The sequence below is a fragment of the Phaseolus vulgaris genome, chromosome 1, assembly GCF_000499845.2.
Source record: "Phaseolus vulgaris cultivar G19833 chromosome 1, P. vulgaris v2.0, whole genome shotgun sequence".
In the NCBI taxonomy this organism is placed as follows: Eukaryota; Viridiplantae; Streptophyta; class Magnoliopsida; order Fabales; family Fabaceae; genus Phaseolus; species Phaseolus vulgaris.
Genome location: NC_023759.2, coordinates 28,418,356 through 28,441,190, shown reverse-complemented (window position 1 = coordinate 28,441,190; position 22,835 = coordinate 28,418,356). Strand labels below are relative to the sequence as shown.

Sequence of the window (22,835 nt, the reverse complement as noted above, 5' to 3'; positions counted from 1 at the left end):
TTCTAATTATTGGAATTTATAAAAGTTATAACAAACTATTTACTTATTATTATAAAAAGAAAAAATACTTAATCATTGCTTTGGATTACCATGAAAAAGACAATATTTTAGATTCAACTAATGTCCAACCAAACTTTATTATTATTATTATAAAAACCTATTATTAAAAATCCAATCCGTCTTGAAATTACACTCAACTTCAAAATCTTCTATTATAAGATATGAACTCTTCTGAAAGGTAAATTTATTAATTTTATTAATTTAAAAAATAAAAAATAAAAAACATTTATTATTTTGCCACTAGAAATATATCAACAATACATTAAAATCTATTTAAACCACATTAAAACTTACAGAATATTAATGTCATACACATTCTTTTAAATACAGATAAAATTTACTAAATAAACTAATGTATAAGAAAAAAGATAATAATGAATACTAATTAGGATAAACATGCATTAAGACTAGAGGACACAACGTCCAAATTTGGTTTCCTCGTAAGACAATAACAGTAACTTAAAACACAACACTAAAATGAAATATTGGCACTAATAAACAGAGAAAAAAAATCGCATCCATCCTCTCAAGATCAAGATAATTATAGAAAAACACATACCCTAGAATTTAAAAACATGCAAAACCCTCGTCCTTTGAAACTCAATCATTGTCCACCGGCCAAAAAAAGCATTGATTTATTTGAATTAATAAATGCTATCTTTGGACAACAGGTGCTATATATCCATATGAATGAGTAACAAGATCAAACAACAATTAAAACATTCTTTATTATTTTATATATCATACTCTTACTCCGGGAAAAATTAAATATCACATGCAATTAACAAAAATGGGTCCAGTCTCATTCTATAGACAATTAAACAAAAGGCACACAATTTATAATTTGTCAATATCTCAATTTAATCGTATAATAATATATTGTAAATAATACAATAATTAAAATAAACAAGACATAACTTTATTTTCTATCATTATCAATATTTTATGTAATAAAATATTAAGAAAATCCTATCTCAAATAAAAATAAAAATAAAAATACTTATTTGAAGTGTTCAAACTTTCAGTTTTTCTTTTCCTCATTCAATTTCCAATGCTTGTGATTTTTTTTTAATTTAAAAACCATTTATTTAGATGAGATGAATAGAGTTGATGTTTCACATATGGTTCCAACTTCTAAATTACCTTGCAGCTACTTCCTGCAAGAATCAGAAACCATTCACAGGGTAAACAATTTGCACTGCATCATTCACGCAATCTTCTAATCCTAACCTGGGCAATAATGATCCAATAAGGCAACAGTAAAAAGGTGGAAGATAAATACTAGGTTTATATCTACAAGATGATGGAGCAACACAGTTGAAGGCATTGTTATTCGTCAGGAAAAACTACTTACATATCTCAATGTTGTTGATGGATTTGTGTTTTCTTTCTTGCGGTTTTTGTTGATGAATGCGGAAGCTCTATGGATTGATAGTGGAACAAGGTTCTCCTAAGAGTTGTGATAGCCTTGGAGGTGCATGAGAAGTAGGAAGAGTAGGAGTGGTTCGGCCAACTCCCTTTGTAGGTGAAGGTTTCAAGATTAAAAGCTTATTCCTAAGAGAGTTTAGGCAAAGAGTGAGAATGACACAATTTTGGCAGCATTTCACTATTCAATTAATCTTTTAGAAACATGAATCAAGCCCTCTTATTTACAGTGTTTAGAGGGCTGGAAATTCAAAAGAAAGTGGAGGAAAATTCAAATGAGAAACATTTGAATTTGGAGCCAATTCCTAGTCACAAGGGAAGTGTGACTTGGTTTCTTTTTTTGGCACCTCCTAAATCTACACCTACACCTTTTTTCTATGTCACATGGAATGTGTGACTTAGCTTTATACATTTGCACCCTTTATGTTCTACTAAAAATACTCAAAAATAATTAAAAAAAAAACATTTAATGATGCTTAGTTGGTCCAAATCTTCTATTTGTTAGGTTTGAGCTGAAGCTTTAACTTGTATATGGATTTGGGCTTGGGCTTTTTCTATCATGGGCTTGGGCCTCTTTCATCAATTGTAGTAATACCAAATCCAATGGTTTTTACTTACAACTGCTATATTTGGTTCTTTGCTGAAAAAAAAAACTGTTATATTTGGTGGGAGGAAGCACCCTTTCCAAGGTTCCAAGGCTCACACTTTCAAGTTTCACACTTAATTAGAAGAGCTCAACCAATTGAAGACCTTTTGTATGAATCATTTCAATTATCTCGCTAAACGTTGATGCTTAACAGTAAGTTCCCTGGAGTCAACCATTTCAACATGAAGTTTTCAACTTTTTATTTTCATATAGAATTTTTAGCTATAGCAAAGAACGTGTGAATATGCATGTGTGTACATGTGCACATGTTGTGTGTGAGAGAGAGAGAGGGAGGGGAGAGAAACAGAAAAATAGATTTTGAGAGAGAGAGAATTATGTGCTTACTTCAAGTCAAGAAACTCTGTAGTTGCCCTTGCCACCAAGAACACCAGAGCTGGTCTCATCCTCTTCCCACCAGAACTAAAAATTTGTTCAGCTGCAGACAATAAAACTGGATTTTCTGCTCCTACAGTCCATCAAAGCATCTTTATCAGATACATTAAAAGTTAGCTATCAAACTATCACCATTTGCAAGCAAAAGAAGCTAAATGAAAGAAGGTTCAACAGGGAATGAGAATGATAAAGACTTCGCACAAATTGACTGGATAAACATTCTTACACAACAAAAAAATCTAATGAGTAGTAACTTATGCTACAATACAATCAATTTAGAATGGTCTTAAAAAATTATCTCAATAAATAAATCAATAAAATTGAATACCATTAATCCCAAAACATTGCAATTTGTAAATTGGTATCTAGATACAAAGAAACATGTAAATACCAAACAAAGCCAAATTAATGAATTCAATAAAGGTAACAAGAACAAATCCCAGAACAGTTAAAGAACTTCATTTTCAAGCTTATGCCCCTTGTTTCCTTCCTTTAAAAATTCTACACTTTTTCGGTCTGCTAAAGCCACTCTCACTCACAATATATAGAACAGCTACACAAGACTTCATGAGACAGACAGTAACAATCATAAATCTTTCATACTAGATAAAACACCAGAAAGCATCCATCCCAAAAGCATTACTTACCAACTGAAGATTTTTATTGAGAGTTAGCAAATCATTAGCAACCACTTCAAAGAACCTAGCTGGGGAAATGGGGGATTCTGAATAACCCTTCAAGTTCAATCCATTGGTTGGTAAGGCTTTCAATTGCTTGAGTTCCCCTATTCAAAAACCAAAAGTTTCAATGTCTAGTTCCACAATTATAACTAACGTCATAAATAGTCACAAAAGCAGACATAGTATTTTCAATTACTTAATTAGATAAAGAAAGGTAGGAAAAGCTTTTCCATTAGTGAAATGAAAACAATACCTAATATAAAATCTACACCTTGATGTGCTAGATTTGCAAACTTGGAATCATCAACCTACAAAATAAATTGAATACACCACATGACCAAAAAAACACGTCAATAAAGCATGTAAAAACAAAGAAATTAATTAATACGTCAATGTAAGATTAATTACTAGTATTTATGAACTATGCTATGAACAACTTGTAGAAAAAGAGGAAAAGACTTATATGGAAAATTTCTTATAAATTCATTGAGCAACGATATATACAGAAAAACAAAGATTCTACAAAAACAATGCCCTCCCCACAACAACATTTTTGCCCTCAAGAATGGAACAATGGGTATGTCGTTTTCAAATGAAATTATCCTTCTTAAGCATATCAGTAAAGGGTGTAGCAATGACGTCATACCCATGGACAAATCTTCTATAATATCCAATTAAGCCCAAAAACCCTCTTAATTGTTTTAAGGTTAGTGGTAGAGTCCAGCTTACCATGGCATTCAAAGGGGCAATCGTATCAATTATGCACCCGTATTTTTTATCCATTTGGGTATCTAAGAAATTATGAGTGCTGTCACTATCAATGAGAATATGTAAAGGTCGTTTTTTATGATATTTAGCTATTCTCATAGTTTTGAACCCAACCACTATGGTTAGTGCATTGACTAAGATTTGTGGCTCCTTCCTTTGCAATAATTCAGTCACATCACTGGGAGGACTATCATGTGAGTCATCTTCCTCCATCTCCATGACGTGAAGCTGTAATTTCTTGTGTACCCTACTATGCTCAATTGAGTAGGGTTCAACTCAAAAATAACGAAGGTCTTTGGCTCTACGTTCTACTATGAACTCCGATGGTAAGTGGTGTGTTGGTTTGAGTTTAGGGGCCGCATTGATTGAAGCAGACGACGATATAGGCATTGGTGCTGGACCCAAGACTCCCTGTGGAATTTGGCCATCGAATTGCTTGAATGAGCTCTTTCATACGTCCTGGCCAAGGTAAACGCATGTTGTAGAGACTTAGGTCGGAACATTCTTACCATCATCTGGATTTCTTTCTTTAATCCACCAAGGAAGCACCTTAGAATATGATCATCAGATAACTTCTATCTTGTAATGATTGAATTGAACTCTTCATGATAGGCATCAACTGAAGTCTTTTGTCGTAGACGCAACAACTCAATCATGGGATCATCGCCAATTGCACCAAACCCCATGTTGTCATTGGAGAGACCATGGGGCCCTTCTCCTCAAGATTGAGCAAGTAATTCCTACATGGTGTCTTTCATAGAAAGAGTCAAGGTTTCCCTCAACGTATCCACGAGTTCCAGAAACCTATTATCCATCCTTTGGGAGATTCGATCTTCCATCTCCTTAGCAGCTTGAGCGGAGCGTGTTGAATTTGCCATTGAAAGTACTGGAAGGTCCTAGCTTATACCAATTGATATGAATGATCGTGTATACAAGTGTCTAGGTCCTCTCATAAGAGATTTGGAAGAACGATTAGGCTTTGGACTAAGGGAACCTTTAGGTGGCTTCTGATTATACCAAGAACAATGATAAAGAATTGAGAAAAGGAAACAAGTGCATATATTATTTATATCACAACTAATAGTTCAGTACTCTATTTATAGAGTACTAAAGATTACAAATGATAGAGATAAATTATGTTAATTAAATCCCCACTAAAGATAAATGATAAATGATAGAGACTACTAATTAAATCCCAACTAATTAAATCTCAATATCTAGTAATTAAATCTTAACAACCCAACAATAATATTAATCAAATTCCAAAACTTTAGAATATAACATATTGGGATTTAACGAAGGAAGTGTATAACCTTTCGTCATGGAGAATAGCATTGCTGCTGATAAAAGAAAAAAAAATGAGAATAGCATTGCGAAGGAGATAGTGGATTGTACTCGTTTGTTTTTTTCAAAATCTTTGATTTGAGAAGCGAATCAAGAGACGAACTTGAGAGGGGTTTCCTAGAGATGGTACTGAATCCGTGAAACGCTCTGCCTCTGAAACTGTTTTAAGTTTGGTGACTCCGAAACTCAATGTTTACAAAATGCGAAAAATTAAAATAGAGTAGGAAATTAATCAAATTTATTGCAATTTTTTAAAACTGCCAATACTTTTCAGGGGTTTAGAAAACCTCTCCTATACACATCTTTTTGGAGGTTTTTTAACCCCTTTTAACAAACCTCTCTTAAAAATAAGATTTTTTTTTGTAGTGAAATAATATAAAAGGTAAACATATAACATATATACCCATCAGTGTCTATGTATGACATGACTGCATTAATTATAATTATAATTATAATAATAGATATAATATATTATTTTTTATAATAACAAATCATTATATTAGTCAAGGAGGATTATGCAATAAACAATATAGTTTGAGTAACGTTATTTTATGTTTCTCCTCAACTCTACTGTTACTGTTGGGAATCAATTTATATTTATTCAAATGAAGGTAATAATAGTAATTTTTTTTCTCATTATATCTGCAACACAACTCTTATTATTATTATTATTACTCTTATTATTATTATTACTATTACTATTATTATTATTATTATTACTATTATTACTATTATTATTAGTATTATTACTATTATTATTAGTAGTAGGGATTTTGAAAGGGTTTAACGTATACGAAGAAGCGCAAGCGGCAACGAGTCTTGGTTGTTGATCTTGTCACGTGTACGTTGATTGAAAAAGTATGGTGAGATGTCACTTTGATGCACTGTTCATGTTCAAGGAACCTTAAGTACGGGTAACAGAAAAGAAGCAAACCCTAGTTACAACTATATAAAGGGTGGTAAGAACCCTAACAAGGTACATCGTTTCTAAGACTGAAACTACTCTATACACTTATTGTTTCTTTTTCCTAGTATTGACTTGAGCGTCAGAGTGCAAACGGTCGATAGGGCGTCCTTTTGTCTTTACAGGTTGAGTGTGCTTTGATCAAGAGAAGTGCGACCAGGGAGGAGATAGAAGGGCTTGAAGCAGTTCATTAGAGTCAACCGACAACTGAGTCAACCGACGAGAACAATTATTATTATTATTATCATTATCATTATCATTATCATTACTATTACTATTATTATTATTATTATTATTATTTTATTATTATTATAATAATAATAATAATAATTTTTATAACATTTAATTATAAACATATTTTTTATTATATTTTTTTATTAAATCATATATAACTATTAAGGTATAAAAATGTAAATTTTGAATCAAAAGATAAAGAAAAAAATATTAAAAAATAACTTTAAGTTTAACTCAACTTTTTAAAATCAATTTATAATAAACTTCTTAAAATAGGTTTTAAATACTCTTACATCATATTAGAAATTAGAAAGTAAATTTTATATCTAAATTCTTATAAAATCAATTTTTATGATAAGATTTGTATTCACTTTTATATTTATATATATAAAAAAATATAATCAGAAAACTTTATCGTAGAGTTGAATAAAGTTATACAATATTCTCTTTTGCAATGTGGTTATAATGTGAGTGTTTGTGTTCAAAAGAGGTCATAATTTGATGACAGCCTTCAAATGATTCATTGAGTTTTCTTTTTGTGAGGATATGCATGGACCCAGGTAAGTGTGTCACCACCACCATTTGGTTCGACTAATCAAAACATCTCTCACGTCCTTTCTCCAGCTTCAAATCCCAACTGTTGTCCCTCTCTGTCTCTGCCTTCAACTACTCAACACTCAACACTTCTCCTGCATTATTATGTCCATTGCATGGCAACCAAATAGTGCAGTGACTTAGATTTTGTTCAACCAACAATCTCATGTATAATCCACTTCCCCCGTCTAGTCCCAAATCCACCAGGTGTAAATGTGCTCACAAATCACTTTCCCACTTTTTATTCTTTTCAATTTCAAAACAATTCATGTTGTCCACATGATACCTAAATGAATATAATAAATGAGATAATATGAATGTTGGAGATGCATATCAACCACAAATGATGCTTATTCATAATATAGTATATAAGTGATATAATATATAAATGGTGTAAATCTCACCTTACAAACAATAAACAATTTTGTAAGTTTGAGTTAAACTTAAAGTCCAATTTTTAAGATGATATTATAGTCATTTCAAATGTATTATAACAAGAATTTGTTGGTCATATATATCGTGTTATCCGTTATTGAATTGTTATCTAGGACCATCCACAAATACTAATCTCATATATGAGTTGACAAACTTAACATGAGGAAATATGTTAGAAATCTCATATCGACTAGAAATAAAGTCAATTCTAGTATATAAGTAGTGCAAACCTCACCTTACAAACTAGTTTTGTAGGGTTGAACTAGACTTAAAGTTCATCTTAATATTCTATAATAATAACTAGATATTGTTTGATTTTTTATTTATTAATAAAAATAGGGTTGAAAAATACAACGAATTATATAATGTAATAATAGAAATTAATTTAGAAACCAAAATTTTTTTAGTCTCTAAAATGATCTCTAATTTAGTCACTATAACAACTAATTATTTTTTGTCTCTAAACTTGATTTTTATTTCATGATTTTCTTGTAGTGTTAGAATACTAACCTCAATTTCAATTTGAACCTCAGAGCCCCTCTGACAACAACCACTTAGCTTACTACAATGAAGGTCAAAAGGATACAAACTACTATACAAAGTTTAGCTGTTATATTCCAAAAAACAAAAGTTCCTCAATACCTAAGTTTATGCTTGAAACTCCTTTAGTCAGCTGATGAGTCAAGAGTTTGACACACCACCCTTAGACCAAACATGCTTCAAAAAGATATTGCCACAAGTTGTCAAAAAAGTGATAGAGGTGATGTAAACTCTGGTGCTTAGTATAGTTACAGAGATTGGCACAAACAAAAAAGTTGTTTGAAAGTGCTTGTAGTCTTTTGAATGTCCTATCAAAAAAACCTCCTAACTTCCTCTTTGATCACCAATGGATCCTCACACCATAAATCTTGCACAGCCAGTCCAATAAATGTATTTTTAGATTTTTTCCAATTAATTCTTGAATGAAAAAAAATTGGTGTTCGTATCCTACATTCTAACCACCTAACCTTAGATTTTTGTTTGATAATTGATTCTTGCCTTATGTTCACTTCTTTTAGTTGAGCTAGCATCTGAATTCTCTCATTCCTTTGATTTTCTGCCAAAACTTCATCATCTAGTCTATCTAACTCGCTTATTTTTTCTACTACTTCTAACTTTTGTTTATTAACATCTCCGAATGATTTCCTATTCAACTCCTTGAGGTCCACTGATGTGAGTTGAATCAAGCATAGACACTTTTCAGCATATGAACACAACAATATATGTGAAGAAAGACAACAATTAAGAGTTGAAAACAAGAACAAACAATTAGGAACAAGTGGAGGAACTTAAGAAATCATCATTGAAGTACAAAGCCTTCTAATAAATGAACCAAACTCAAGAATGAGTGCCATTCCACAATGAACCGAAACAACACAAGGAATTGGAGATGCAAATACATAATCAAATTAAGCTACAAGTGCATAATTGAAAGTAGAACACAAGATGAACAAGAATAATCGGTGGAAATTAAAGAACAACACCTAAAAAGACAAACTACCGATTGAAATTGCTAAAAACATGGTAATGGAGATGGAAGGAAGAATGAACTTAATTGGATGAAGACTTGAAGGAGATGGACACGCCACTTGGAGATGATGATCCAAGATGAGTGCTAGTTGCCACTACTTGAAGCCCTCCAAAGCTCACAAGAAAAGACTTAGTGAAGGAGATCAAATCTCTCACAATTCTCTCTCAATTTGAGTAGAGTTTCCTTTCTTCAATTTCTAAATTCTGTTATGTTTTTGTGTTCTTCCTATATCAATTGTGGTGTACAAGGATATAACACTCATATTTGAGTTTGGTTCATCATTTTGGAAGGCATTGTCTCCATTGATGATTCCTTAAGCTTCCTTGAATTTGTGTGTTGTTTCAATTCTGTTTTGTGCCTTATTTCAATTATGTTTTGTGCGCCAACTCTGTTCTAATTATGCACTTTAAATTGTCATCCATTCATCACTCTAATTGTCTTTTACCTTGGACCTTTGGAAATGAACCTTCACATCTACTTAACACTTGTTAAGTTAATGTCCAGTGGGGATTTTCCTTAGGTGATACCTATAAATTGCTAAGAATCTTGATCCTAATTCTTAAAAGTGTCACAAATATAATGAATTTAAAATCAACTCACATCATCCACCTTTATCCTCTTCAATTTTTTCTTTTAGCATAGCCAAACTAGTTCCTGCTACGTCACAACTTCCCCATATGGTCTTAAAAAATTCCCATAACCCTGAATGGGAGAACCAAATGTCAAGGTTGCTGAAAGGTTTCGGTTCCCAATCGTAATTTGATCTTAATGTTTGTGAAGAGAATCAATTCGGGAATTGGTTTAATAGAAATATAGTGGGGAAAATAGGAAAAGGGAATAAAGTTAAATTTTGGGAGGATGTTTGGATTACTCAAGAACCACTGAAAATATGTCTCCCTAGATTATATATAGTCTCAAAAGGTAAGAATAAAAATATTGTAGAACTAGGAGATGAGTGGACCAAACATGACAATGAGACTTAAGATGGAGGCGTAGGAGATTTGTCTGGGAAACACAACATGAAAAGTATCTAATGCAAATCTTAGTGGGTAGAAAAAAAAAATTAAAAAGGAAGAAGAGGATTTCTTGAGTTTGGGGGAGAGGAGAGGATGAAGAGTATATAGTCAAGTCAACATATTACTATCTATAGGAAAACACCACAATTCAAAGTTGTACCTCTTACTCTAAGTTTTGGAGTATCCAAGTGCCCCCTGCTGTGGTATTGAGATTATTAAAGGGGAGAGTCCCTACTAAGGCACAATTGTCCCACATAGGGATAAGGTTAACTAACATTTTGTGTGAAGTTTGCTTCCTAGAGGTTAAAAATGTATCACACCTTATCTTAGGATGTAAGAAAGTAAGTATTGTTTGACAAATGTGCGTTAAGTGAGTAGGGATACAATATGTACATCACACAAACTTAATGCACCATTTTTATCAGTTTCAACTATCTGAACTAAATGAAAAACAAAATAAAATATGGAAGAGAATGTGGATTGTCATAGTCTAGATGATCTGGAATATAGGAATAATATCTTTTTCAATAACTCTAAGGTAGATGTAATAAAGATGTTTTGTATGGCACAACTCTGTGCGTGGGTATGGATGACTCATAAGATACCTATAATTATGTTCTCATACAAGGACTGGGTATAATGCCCAAATGTTTGTTTAAAATCCCTATGATTATTACAATGTCTTGAATTGGGTAGGGACCTTATGTTATGAAATTATGTACTCTTTGTGTTGGAAATGGTTATTAGGTGCATGTGGAATAAACTAAGGCCCCATTATCAAAATTTGGACCACAGTTATAGACCTTCATACCAACAGGGCTACAACTCTCACTCCCTGGAATAGATAGAGTTATAGTTGGATCATATTGAAGGAAAAGTATATGTCATTGTCTTTGAGTTTGGTTTAGTTGATGTTACAAATCATGTATGTCTTTGAATGCAGAATTGTTAAAAGATGTAGGAAAGGAATAGATACAGTAGCAAGACTTGTTCTAGCCTTACTTCTTATAGGGTAAACAATTTGTGTGCTAATGCAGTTCCTCTTTTGTAATGGAAGGAAGGACACTAGCGCATGGATGTAATAGGGTTTATGTATTTTTTATACGGGTTGGAGCATCCCTTAAATGATCAATTTTAATTTTATTATTCTTTGTCCACAAAAAAACTACTAGAGAAACTACAAAACCATAATGATAAAGAGATATGAAAAATTGAAGAAAAAAATGAGCCAACTTGGAAAGACATAATGAACATACCTCCTTAAATGTGCGCAAAATCTCATTTTGAAACATATTCCTTATGTGATCTACAAATGAACACATGTGTGAGACCTTTATTGAGTTTTGAGACCAACCTATAAATTCACTTTTTTTTTGTATAAAAATGTACCTGACTAATAAAATTGAGTGATTGAAGGAATCATGAGTAGGCTTGATTGCATGATTTGTCTTATGATACAACAAGTTGTCCGGAGAGTAAAAAAGAGAGACATATGGATGATATCATGATGGACAAGGAATGATTGTTAATTAGTGCTTGAGTAGGAAAAGAATAATGATAAATATAGTGTAAATATGCTATTAAAGTCTTGTAGACGTAGAAGGTGAAATTTAATTAAAATTTCTTATTGTAATGTATAATAACAAAATACTTGAAGATTTTGCTGACTCCATTTACCACTAATCATTTTAATTCAATTTCTTCAATTAAAATATTTGACTTTTACTTAATTTTTTTCATAGCTTTTAGGAAACAAACCTTTATAGTTCTTCACATAATCTTCCTATGTTTTTTTTTTTCTCAGCAAAGAATAAATTGAATAAAAATGAGATATTTAAGAGATGTCTCAATATAAAAAACATGTCCTCACAAGACCTTACATCCCTACGCCCTACAAAAAGATGGTCCAAATATTAGACCCTCAATCTACTAACTGCCAATGTCTTCTCATACCCCACAAATTAGTCCTAACCAAAAGGACATCATCTCCCATATTAGTCTGGAACATAAACCAATTCAAGTTGTGTTGATAAGAAAATTAAAAAGACATTACTTCTATAACACGAATGAGCAGTGGCCACCCAAGACCCAAAAAAGGTTGCCACACTGCCTATTTATGTGATCACCACAATTTAGTTGCTATAGTTTAGAAGTTGACACATATGAGATCAGCACCCCCAAGATGATTTGTGCAGAGCTGATGTTGCTTCATCCAATGTGAAAATTTAACCATCCTTCCATGCATATGTTTTATATTTTCAACCAGAGATATTTTTCGTTAAGGTCAAAATGATTCCTGATAGGTTACCTTACATGGTTAGAATGCTAGTCGCATACAAAAATACTATAAAATTGAAAACAACAAACATCCATGCTCCTTACAAAATCAATTCAATTTAGATACATATCTCATTCCCTAGTTAGATAATTTGGGACCTACAGAGACTTGAGATACATATCTTCCTACGTAATGGTTCAAAATTTTGGTTGGTGTTAGACTAGTATCAAATTAGGCCACCACATAGGAGAGGTTATTGACAGATCAAAAAAGTAAATAAGAAAGATAAGTATGAGCCTTCTCTCCAATTCCTAGTTTTAACTTGTTTTATTTTATTTGATTATAGAGAAATACATTAGTTCCCAATATGGAACTTTTGAAATGCGAGGTGAAAACATATTGAAAAGTTCACTTAATAAAGCTAACAATACAATGAAGAAGTCAAGTTGTCTTGTGAAAGATGTATGGAACCTTTGTCAACATTGGGGATCAAAACCATTCAAGGTGAAAAGTTTAATCACAAAAGCGAATCGAGCTTCAAATTGTTAAGGATTTGAAGTTTCACTCCATACTATTGGCTCTATTAGAATTTCTCAGCATAGAGAAAATTTGGTAAACTTTTTTTGTCCTTTTCATAATTGTATTCTATATTCCATTTATATATAAATTCAGAAACTTTTTTGTTTTTCTTGTGCATCCTTTCATTTCTAAATTAGTATTTTTTGTTCACCTTATTTTATACAAAGTTGAATGGAAAACCTCCTACCCCATCAGAGTTGTTTTGTAATACACACCAACAAAAAGACAGAACACGAGCAAATCAAAGATTAACACATATGGATGTAAGTCACAAATAAATATGATATGTTATTTGATGAGGACCAAAGAGAGATGGTGCTTGAGACCCAAGCCCAAACCCAATATGAGGCCCAAGCCCAACCCATGATCTCATCATTCACCATACCTCAGAGGATTACTAGGAGTAGGGCACAAACATTAGGAGATGAGCATCAATTGATGTCTCTTTTTGTAATTTCTTTAGAGTAGATTTAATAGAACATAAAAGGAGGCTGTGGATAGAAGTTTAGGGCCTATGAGGAGAAATGGTAACAAGTCACACCTTCCATGTGACTCACTTTAGGCGCCATTTTGAATGGCTTGTCTTTTGAATTTCCTACCTTTTTCCTTGGTGAAAACCGGCCCTCTCACACTATAAATAGAGGTGTTTGGCTCATGTAAATTCACATTGAATGAAGAGTAAAGTTACTATACACAAATTGTGTGAGAATAGTGAGAATTGTTTCTCCTAGCTTAGTCTGATCTTGTGAGTGATTGGGAGCTCTCAAGTGGCGGCAACATCACTTATCTTGGAGCATATTCACCATTCCAAGTAGCATGAACCTTCTTCCCAAGCTTCAACCACATAAGTTTTCCTATCTTCATCTTCCAATTCCATTTCAATTTCTAAATATGTCTTATTCTTGTGTTCTTGATTCTATTTGATTTATTTGATTTGTTTAGTAATTCTAATCGATTCAATTGCTTTGTTTGATGTTTCTATTCGGTTCAATTGTCTTGAATTTTGTTCTTGTTTCCGCACCTTGTTTTGTCATTCATAATCACCTATAATTGTGTTTTTTCTTTGGTCTTATGGAAATGAACCTTCACATTTACTTAACACTTGTTAAGTTAATGTCCAGTGGGAATTTTACTTAGTCTTGTCACCTTAATTTCTTAATCAATCTCAATCCTAATTCTAAAAGTGTCACCTAAATGAATCAATCTAAAATCAACTCACATTGTGTGGTATCAAGAGCTATGGTTGTGTTCATCTTTTTGAGTTGATTTGGCACTTTTACATTCAAGCAATTTACATTCTAGCACTTTAATTATTGTCTTTAAATTCAAGTACCTTTACTTTCTTGTTTTTATATTCAAGCACCTTTACTTTCTTGTCATTATTTTCTTGCTTTTAATTTTCCAACACCTTAATTCATTAGAGATTTTTTTTTAACCTTTCTTATATTCATAGCATTTTTCGTTTTGAATATTTTCTTGTGATGTCTTTTATTGATCTTGCTTGTTACTTTGAGTCATATGTTCATTAGTGTTCTAGGTGTCCTTATTTTGATTCTTCTTACTTGCTTTTAATTGTGAAGTTTACACATTAATTAGAAACTTGTTTTAGTAGAAGTTGGTGTTAAGTTCCGAACATATGAATTCAAGTGTTCAATTATATTGAATCCACCAAATTTTTTTGTGAAATTGAATGTTCTTGAAAATGTGCATGATGCAATTAGGATAAAAAAAATACAAAAACAGCAAGCTCTTTTAGCAATTCAAAAACAGTACCATACTTTACAAAACATTGAGCAATTGACTTTAAAACAGCAACACATTTGTTTCAAAAGGCATCTTGCTTAACACTTGGTTTAGAAATTCATTTTCAAAACTATGGATTGAACTTGATTGGCAAATTGTTTTCAACTTTGTGTAATTTTGTATCCTTTTTCTTTAGCATATTTTCTAATAACACAAGTTTCATAGTTAAAAGCTTAGTGAGTTCTTAGAGCCTTCTTTTGTGATTTTCTTGATTGTCTTCTATTCAAGGTCTTGTCACATTCTTTTCCTTCAAATTTGGTTTAGCCTTTCTTGTTTTAAACTTTTCTTGTTTGTCTTTTCTTCTTTCCTCAAATTTTGTGGTGATTTGCCTTGAGAAAGTGTTGAGACTTTGTCCTTTTTCACATGCGAGTTGCTCATACCACAAGTGAGACCTTGGCTAAGGAAAGAAAATTTTCTTTTAGTGGTTAATTGTTTTCTTACTATTGTCGCAAGCTATTCTTGTTTCTAACTTGTTTTCTTTAATTGTTTCTTCTTTGTTTTTTTGTGTTGTTTGTTGATATGGATCTTCTTTCAAGTGGTGAATCATCTAAGCCTATTTCTCCTAAAAAAGCTTTTCTAATTGGAGAATTGAAGGAGGCCAAGTGCACCATTGCACAACAAGATGAAGCCATGAGACAATTGGAGGAAAGACTCCAAAGATTGAAAATGCACAATGAAAGACCCCAAAGAGAAACGCCACCATCCTAGACATGATTCAAGAAGTTATCACAATTATGGAGGACATGGAGAAGAAGCTTAATGGAGGATGCACAATTTTGAAGATAGGCGCCAAAATGTGGCAAAGTCTTTTCTACCATATGTAAAATTGCCTAGTTTTAGTGGGGAAAGTGATCCCAATGTCTATTTAGGATGGGAGGCTAAGGTAGAACAAATTTTTAATGTGCATGAGGTCCAAGATGACCAAAAGGTAAAATTAGCCTCTTTATAATTCATAGACTATGCCATGCAATGGTGGCATAAACTTATAATGGACATTGGTTTAAACAAGAAACCAACTGTGGTCTCTTAGGAGGATTTGAAAGAATGCATGCACGTTATATTTGTGCCTCCACACTATAGGAAAGAACTTTTGTTGAAGCTCCAACGGCTTCATCAAGGTACACGAAGTGTGGATGCTTATTTTAAGGAACTTGAAACAACATTAACCAAAGTTGACATGCATGAAAGTGAGGAATCCAAGATAGCTAGATTTGTAAGTCGCTTAAGAAGGGATATCCAAGATGTGGTAGAATTATATGAATATTCTTCTTTAGAAAAGTTGGTTCACCTTGCCATCAAGGTAGAATCCCAAATTTCAAAGAAAACTTCTTTTCAAAAATCTCATAATGATGGCTTCTACCACTCTTATTGGAAAAACAAAAACAAAACTTCTTCTACTTTTCCATCAAATTTTAAAGAGTCCACTTACAAACCTAGAGAGTTTAGACCCTCACCTTCCACTCCTAAATCTCCAACTAAAACTTCAAGTAGAAAATGCTTTAAATGTTTAGGCTATGGTCACATTGCTTCTAATTGTCCTTCTAAACGCAATATGATGATGCATGATGGGGTAGTTTTAAGTGATCATAGTTCACAACACTTTAGGTCTCCCAATACCTCTAGATCCTTAAGTGAAAATGCGAGTGAAATTCCTTGTGAAGGCGACTTATTAGTGGTGAGATGAATGCTAAGCCAAGTTTTGAAACCCTTTGATGAAAGTCAAAGAGAAAATATTTTCCATACTAGATGTCTCATCAATGATAAGTTGTGTTCTTTAATAGTGGATGAGGGTAGTTGTGCAAATGTGGCTAGCACAAGAGTAACATATAAACTTGGCTTGTCTACTATCTTACATGTCAAGCCCTATAAGCTTCAATGGCTAAGTGAAGAAGGGGAGATTATAGTAAACAAACAAATCCTCATAGCCTTTTCCATTGGCAAATATAAGGATGAGGTATTATGTGATGTTGTACCTATGGAAGCCACACATGTTCTTTTAGGTAGGCCATGGAAATTTGATAGAAAAACAATTCATGATGGCCTTACCAACAAAATTTCTTTCAACTTCCATGGGCATAAGGTCACATTAAAATCTCTCTCACTAAAGGAAGTCCACGAGGACCAACTTAAAATGAAAGAAAAGAGAGAGATCGAAAAAGAAAAAAAGAATTCTAAGTGAAGCCTTCTCATTTCCTACCAAGAGGTCAAAAAGGTAATTCCTTCCCAAAAGAATATGTTTATAGCTATCCCTAGGACCCTTGATAGTGAGTTGGTGTTAGATAGTCCTCATTGTTTGGCAAATTTGGTAAAGATGTTTTTCAAGACCCCCCAAAAGGATTACCTCCTCTAAGGGGCATTGAGCACCAAATAGATTTTGTACCCGATGCTTCTTTACCAAATAGCGCTACATATAGGACCAATCCAACCGAGGCCAAAGAAATTCAACAAGTAGAGAACTTAATAGCTAAGGGGTGAGTGCAAGATAGCATGAGCCCATGTGCTATGCCTGTGATCCTTGTCCCTAAAAAGGATGGGACATGGAGGATGTGTATGGATTGTCGCACAATAAATAACATAACCATCAAATATAGGCATCCCATTCCTAGGTTAGATGACTTGTTGGATGAATTACATGGGTCTAAAATATTTACCAAAATTGATCTTAAGAATGGTTATAACCAAATCTGGATTAAACCGGGGGATGAATGGAAAGCCGTCTTTAAAACCAAGTTTGGTTTATATGAGTGGTTAGTCATGCCTTTTGGCTTGACTAATGCTCTCAGTACCTTCATGCGACTCATGCACCATGTTTAAGGCCTTACATTGGCAAGTTTGTAGTGGTTTATTTTTTATGACATTCTTATCTATAGCTTGTGTTTAGAGGATCATGAGATGCATGTTAGGAAAGTGTTAGGAGTCCTTAGGAATGAGAGTTTGTATGCTAATCATGCTAAGTGTATGTTTGCACTAGATCATATAGACTTCCTAGGGTTTGTTGTGAGTTCTAAAGGGGTGTATGTAGATAAAGAAAATGTTACAGCAATTCAACATTAGCCAACACCCACCAACGTTAATGAGGTACGAAGTTTTCATGGACTTGCTAGTTTTTATAGGTGGTTTGTGCAAAACTTTAGTACCATTGTCGCACCTCTAAATGCCATAGTAAAGAAGGATGTGGTATTCAAGTGGGGACAAAACCAAATTCAAGCTTTTGAAACTTTGAGGAAAAATTGACTAAGGCCCCCATTTTAGCCCTTCCTAACATTACTAAGACATTTGAAATAGAATGTGATGCTTCCAACATAGGCATTGAGTCTGTTCTCCTTCAAGAGGAGTCATCTCAACTACTCCACCTATGATAATGAACTTTATGCTCTTGTTAGAGCCTTGCAAAATTGGCAACACTACCTTTTTCCAAAGGAGTTTGTGATACATAGTGATCATGAATCTCTTAAATATTTGAAAGGCCAAAGCAAGCTTAATAAGAGACATGCCAAGTGGATGGAGTTCCTTGAGCAATTTCCTTATGTGATCAAACATAAGCAAGGTAATGTAAATGTGGTTGTGAATGCTCTTTCAAAAAGATATACCTTGCTAAATGTTTTGGATTTTTAATACTTAGGTTTTGATCACATAAAGGAAACCTAAAAAGATGACCTTGATTTCTCTCTTATCTATCAAGAATGTTCTAAAGGAGGACACAAATACTTTTTCATACATGATTGTTTCCTTTTCAAAGGAAAAAGACTTTGTGTTCCCCAAGTATCTTTAAGACAATCTCTTGTTAGAGAAGCATATGAGGGTGGACTTATGGGACACTTTTGGGTAGTTAAGACTTTAGATACATTGCATGAACATTTCTTTTGGCCCCACATGCACAAATCCGTACATAGCTTCTGTGATAAATGCATAGCATGTAGGAAGGCTAAATCTAAAGTGCAACCCCGTGATTTATATACCCCTCTTCATATCCCTAATATGCCTTGGGTAGATATTTCAATGGATTTTATTCTAGGTTTTCCCAAGACACCTCAGGGTATGGATTCTACCTTTGTGGTAGTGGAATGCTTTTCTAAAATGGCTCACTTTATTCCATGCCACAAAGTAGATGATGCTTGTTTTATTGCAAATCTCTTCTTTAAGGAAGTAGTTCGTTTGCATGGGCTTCCTAGAAGTATTGTATCTGAAAAAGATTCAAAGTTCTTAAGCCACTTTTGGAGGACTTTGTGAGAAAAAATGGGAACTAAACTCTTGTTTTCTACTACTTGTCATCCCCAAACTGATGGTCAAACTAAAGTGGTTAATAGAACTCTGGGTCAAATGTTAAGATGCCTTATTTCCGGGAACCCAAGGGTGTGGGAAAATTTACTACCTCATATTGAATTTTCCTATAATAGAGTAGTAAATTCATCCATTGCCCACACTCCTTTTGAGGTTGTTTATGGGTTAAATCCCCTCACACCTCTTGACTTTCTTCCAATTCCTATACTTGATGAGGTGTTGTGCAAGGATGGTTTTGAAAAAGCTTCTTTTATTAAAGACCTGCACAATCACATCAAGCTGCAAATTGAAAGAAGGGTAGACAAGTATGCTGAACTTGCCAACAAGAGGCGCAAGGCATTAATCTTTGAACCCGGGGATTGGGTTTGGCTACACTTGAGGAAGGATAGATTCCCTACTCAAAGGAAGTCAAAACTTATGCCACGCGGTAATGGTCCTTTTCAGGTCATCAAAAGGATTAATGATAATGCCTATGAGTTAGATATGTCTTATACATACCTTGGTAGTCATTCTTTTAATATCAGTGATCTAACCCCTTTCTCTATAGGTCTTCCAAATTCGTGGACGAATTCTCTCCCACCCGGGGAGCATGATGAGGATTTGAAGTTTCACTCCATACTATTGGCTCTATTAGCATTTCTCAGCAAAGAGAAAATTTGGTAAACTATTTTTGTCCTTTACATAATTGTATTCTTTATTCCATTTATATATATATTCATAAACCTTTTTGTTTTTCTTATGCATCTTTTCATTTATAAATTAGTATTTTTTGTTCACCTTGTTTTAGACAAAGTTGAATGGAAAACCTCCTACCCCATCAGAGTTGTTTTGTCATACACACCAATGAAAAGACAAAACACGAGAAAATTAAAGATTAACACATATGGATGTAAGTCACAAATAAATATGATGTGTTATTTGTCTAACATATTTGTATTGGTGTTTTTTTTAAAAAAATTCTCAATGTATTACCATTTTTATTTTGATGTTCATAGGCAGAGTTTACCTATGAATGGAAAGAAGCATCCCAATCAATATATAATATAGGAGTGTCTCCACATGATGAATTACAACATTGGTGTAAATTTGTTGGAATTAACAAAGGCAATGTGTATGGGCTTGGATCTGAGTCAACCAAAGTAATTGGGAGACAATCCTATCATGATTCCACATCTTCGTCTGTGCAGGTCATGAAGGAGGACATTCAAAAGTTAAAAAAAAAAAATTACTTGTTCTTGAAACTGAAAGGGATGCCCTTCGTGATAGAATGTTAAACAATGAGAAAGAAATTCAGCAAAATAACAAAATGTTGCATCTGTTGATGGAGAAAATGGACTTTCAACCTCTTCTATGAATTGAAACTTTATGCTCCTTACCTTAGATTTTATGTTTTTAATGTTATTGTATTATTTTCATTGAATCTTAGTTATGTAACAACACTATTGACTTTTTTGGATGCTTGTATTACTTAAAAATATGTTTATGTAAAACTAGTGTTATTGTGATTAAATTGTATTTTACAAAGCATCTATCAAGTTTATATTTATTTGAAAAAAAGAAATTCAAAATAATATAGAATTACTAACCGATTTAGTGACAAAATCAAGATTTTAAAATTGGTCACTATTTTAGTTACTGATTTTGGTTAGAGATTCAGTCACAGATTCAGTTATAGATTTCAGTCACAAATTTCAGTCATTGTTTTCTGTCACTAAATCATTCACTATGCATCAATGACCAAGACATTAGTGATTGATTTTGGTTGATTACTAAATCAGACACTAATTAAAATAGTGACCAATTTTGGTCATTTAGTGACTGATTTTTTTATTACTATTTATGGTTTTTCTTGTAGTGTGTGTGTTAAAATTGCAAGACATTTTGGTAATATTAACTACAAAAGATGTGGTGAAATGAACCAAGAAGTGAAAAAAGTTGTAGATAGGTAAATGCAAAGGGTGGAAATGAAACACAGCTATAACTGAAGTATTTTCGACACATACCCCTACCCTTAACCTACAATTTGCATCAATGACATCTTATAGAATTATGTTATACAAATGCTATTTTTATTGTGTAATCAAATATATACTGGAAGTGAATGTTATGGTGAGATGACATTTTATATTTGAATGAATGAATAAAAAAATTATGTTCATATTAAGTATCTTATTTCCAATCTTTTATGCCTGAGATATTAAGAGTCTTATTTCTAACATGTTTGAAATAATATATAAATAAAGAAAATTTTACAAATAGAACATAGTTATATTACTTCAAACTTGTGAGGATACATATTTAATTGCTCATGGATCAATACACATTTTTCTAAATTTGACAACTTAAAACTTAATACAAAAGAAACCATATCATCTACAATCTAAAACCTAACTTAATACATTAAAATTAATTATCTTCCACATTATAAAACCCAACCAACCAACTACTCAACCCAACCCAACCCAACTTACAAGTTATAAAAATTGTATGTGGGACTCTATCTTGGTAGAGGTTTTTTTTTGCAATGAGATCTCTTCAGGCTTTAGATCCTTATGTAATAAGATGATAGTCAAATAGATACCCAATAGTAGGACTTTGCAATGGTATAACTTGAGTTATACATGATCATTTTGTTTGTTCATAGGTATTATTCTCGTCTAAAATATGCTTGGATAAACAATTGGTGGAAGAATTGGTAGTTATTTTGTTGTTATTTTTTGTATCCAGCTATTTTTATCGTTTTGGTAGGAGGCTGGTATGTTGTTTTGGTTTTGCTAGGTATCTTTTTGTATAAGGGTTGAAACACCCTTAAGTATTCCCTATAATCTAATTTATTTTTTGCTGATAAAAAACTCGACATTCTCTTTTTGACAATCAATACAAAAAACAAACAATAACACAATTATAATAATTTCTCAATAATAGTGAATCTTCTTCCAAAATTTATATGACATTTTTTCTTTCTATGATCTTTCGAAGAAAATATTAATATTTTTGTTCTTAGGACAGGTAAGATCAAACTTTACTTTGATCTATATAAAGAAAAAGCATAAAAATAATCATTAAATCAATAAAATAATAACAAAGATTAATAAGGAAACTGATTTTTGTCTCTAATTCAAACTTTAGACCTTCTATTACTTGTAGTAAGGAAACTATTGGAATAGTCCCTACCAATTTTTTTTACATAACAAACAAATTATTAACATGAACTGTATTCGTAAATCAAAATAATTTCAAAAATGTCACCACGTTTTTTACGAAAGCGGGTAGCGCAAAAGCCGCACTAAATAAAGAGTATCCTTTTCTTCTTTTTGCACTAGTGTGTATTATAATATTATAACATCCACGATAAGTCATCATGAAATATTTTAATATCCTAGTCCACTAGAAATTCACTTGTTACCTCAAAAGAAACTGACACTAACACATTCTAATAGTTTTCTTATTACAAATATCCAATAGATCTAAAGTTTAGACTAGAAGAAAAACCATATAAAAATACAAAAGACAAAAGAAATATATTTAATAATTAAAAAAACACTTCTCCATTATTCTCACATTTTATAAAGAGTAATAAATTCAATTTTTTTTATTTTATGAAAACAGAATGTAAAACAAGAATTAATAATTCAAGTTTAAAATAATAATTTTAAATTTAACCTGCAAATGAATTGTCTACCTTTTTCTTTGCATGCGCATATGAATTGTCGGGAGATTGTATATGAATATATAACACACACATATATATATATATATATATAT

At 32.4% G+C, this 22,835-nt stretch overlaps 1 long non-coding RNA gene across 2 annotated transcripts; it reads right to left on the bottom strand.

Annotated features, from left to right (window-relative positions):
* Positions 1 to 2,096: 2,096 nt before the first annotated feature.
* LOC137816134 (uncharacterized) lies at positions 2,097 to 3,586 on the bottom strand. Of its 2 annotated transcripts, none has more exons than XR_011081763.1 (4): positions 3,476 to 3,576; positions 3,172 to 3,308; positions 2,477 to 2,597; positions 2,097 to 2,293 (listed from the first exon to the last, which is right to left on the bottom strand). It is a non-coding gene; the product is annotated as an uncharacterized lncRNA (long non-coding RNA). The 2 variants fall into 2 exon arrangements; XR_011081762.1 differs by having other exon boundaries at positions 2,099 to 2,293; positions 3,458 to 3,586.
* Between the last annotated feature and the right edge of the window lie 19,249 nt (positions 3,587 to 22,835).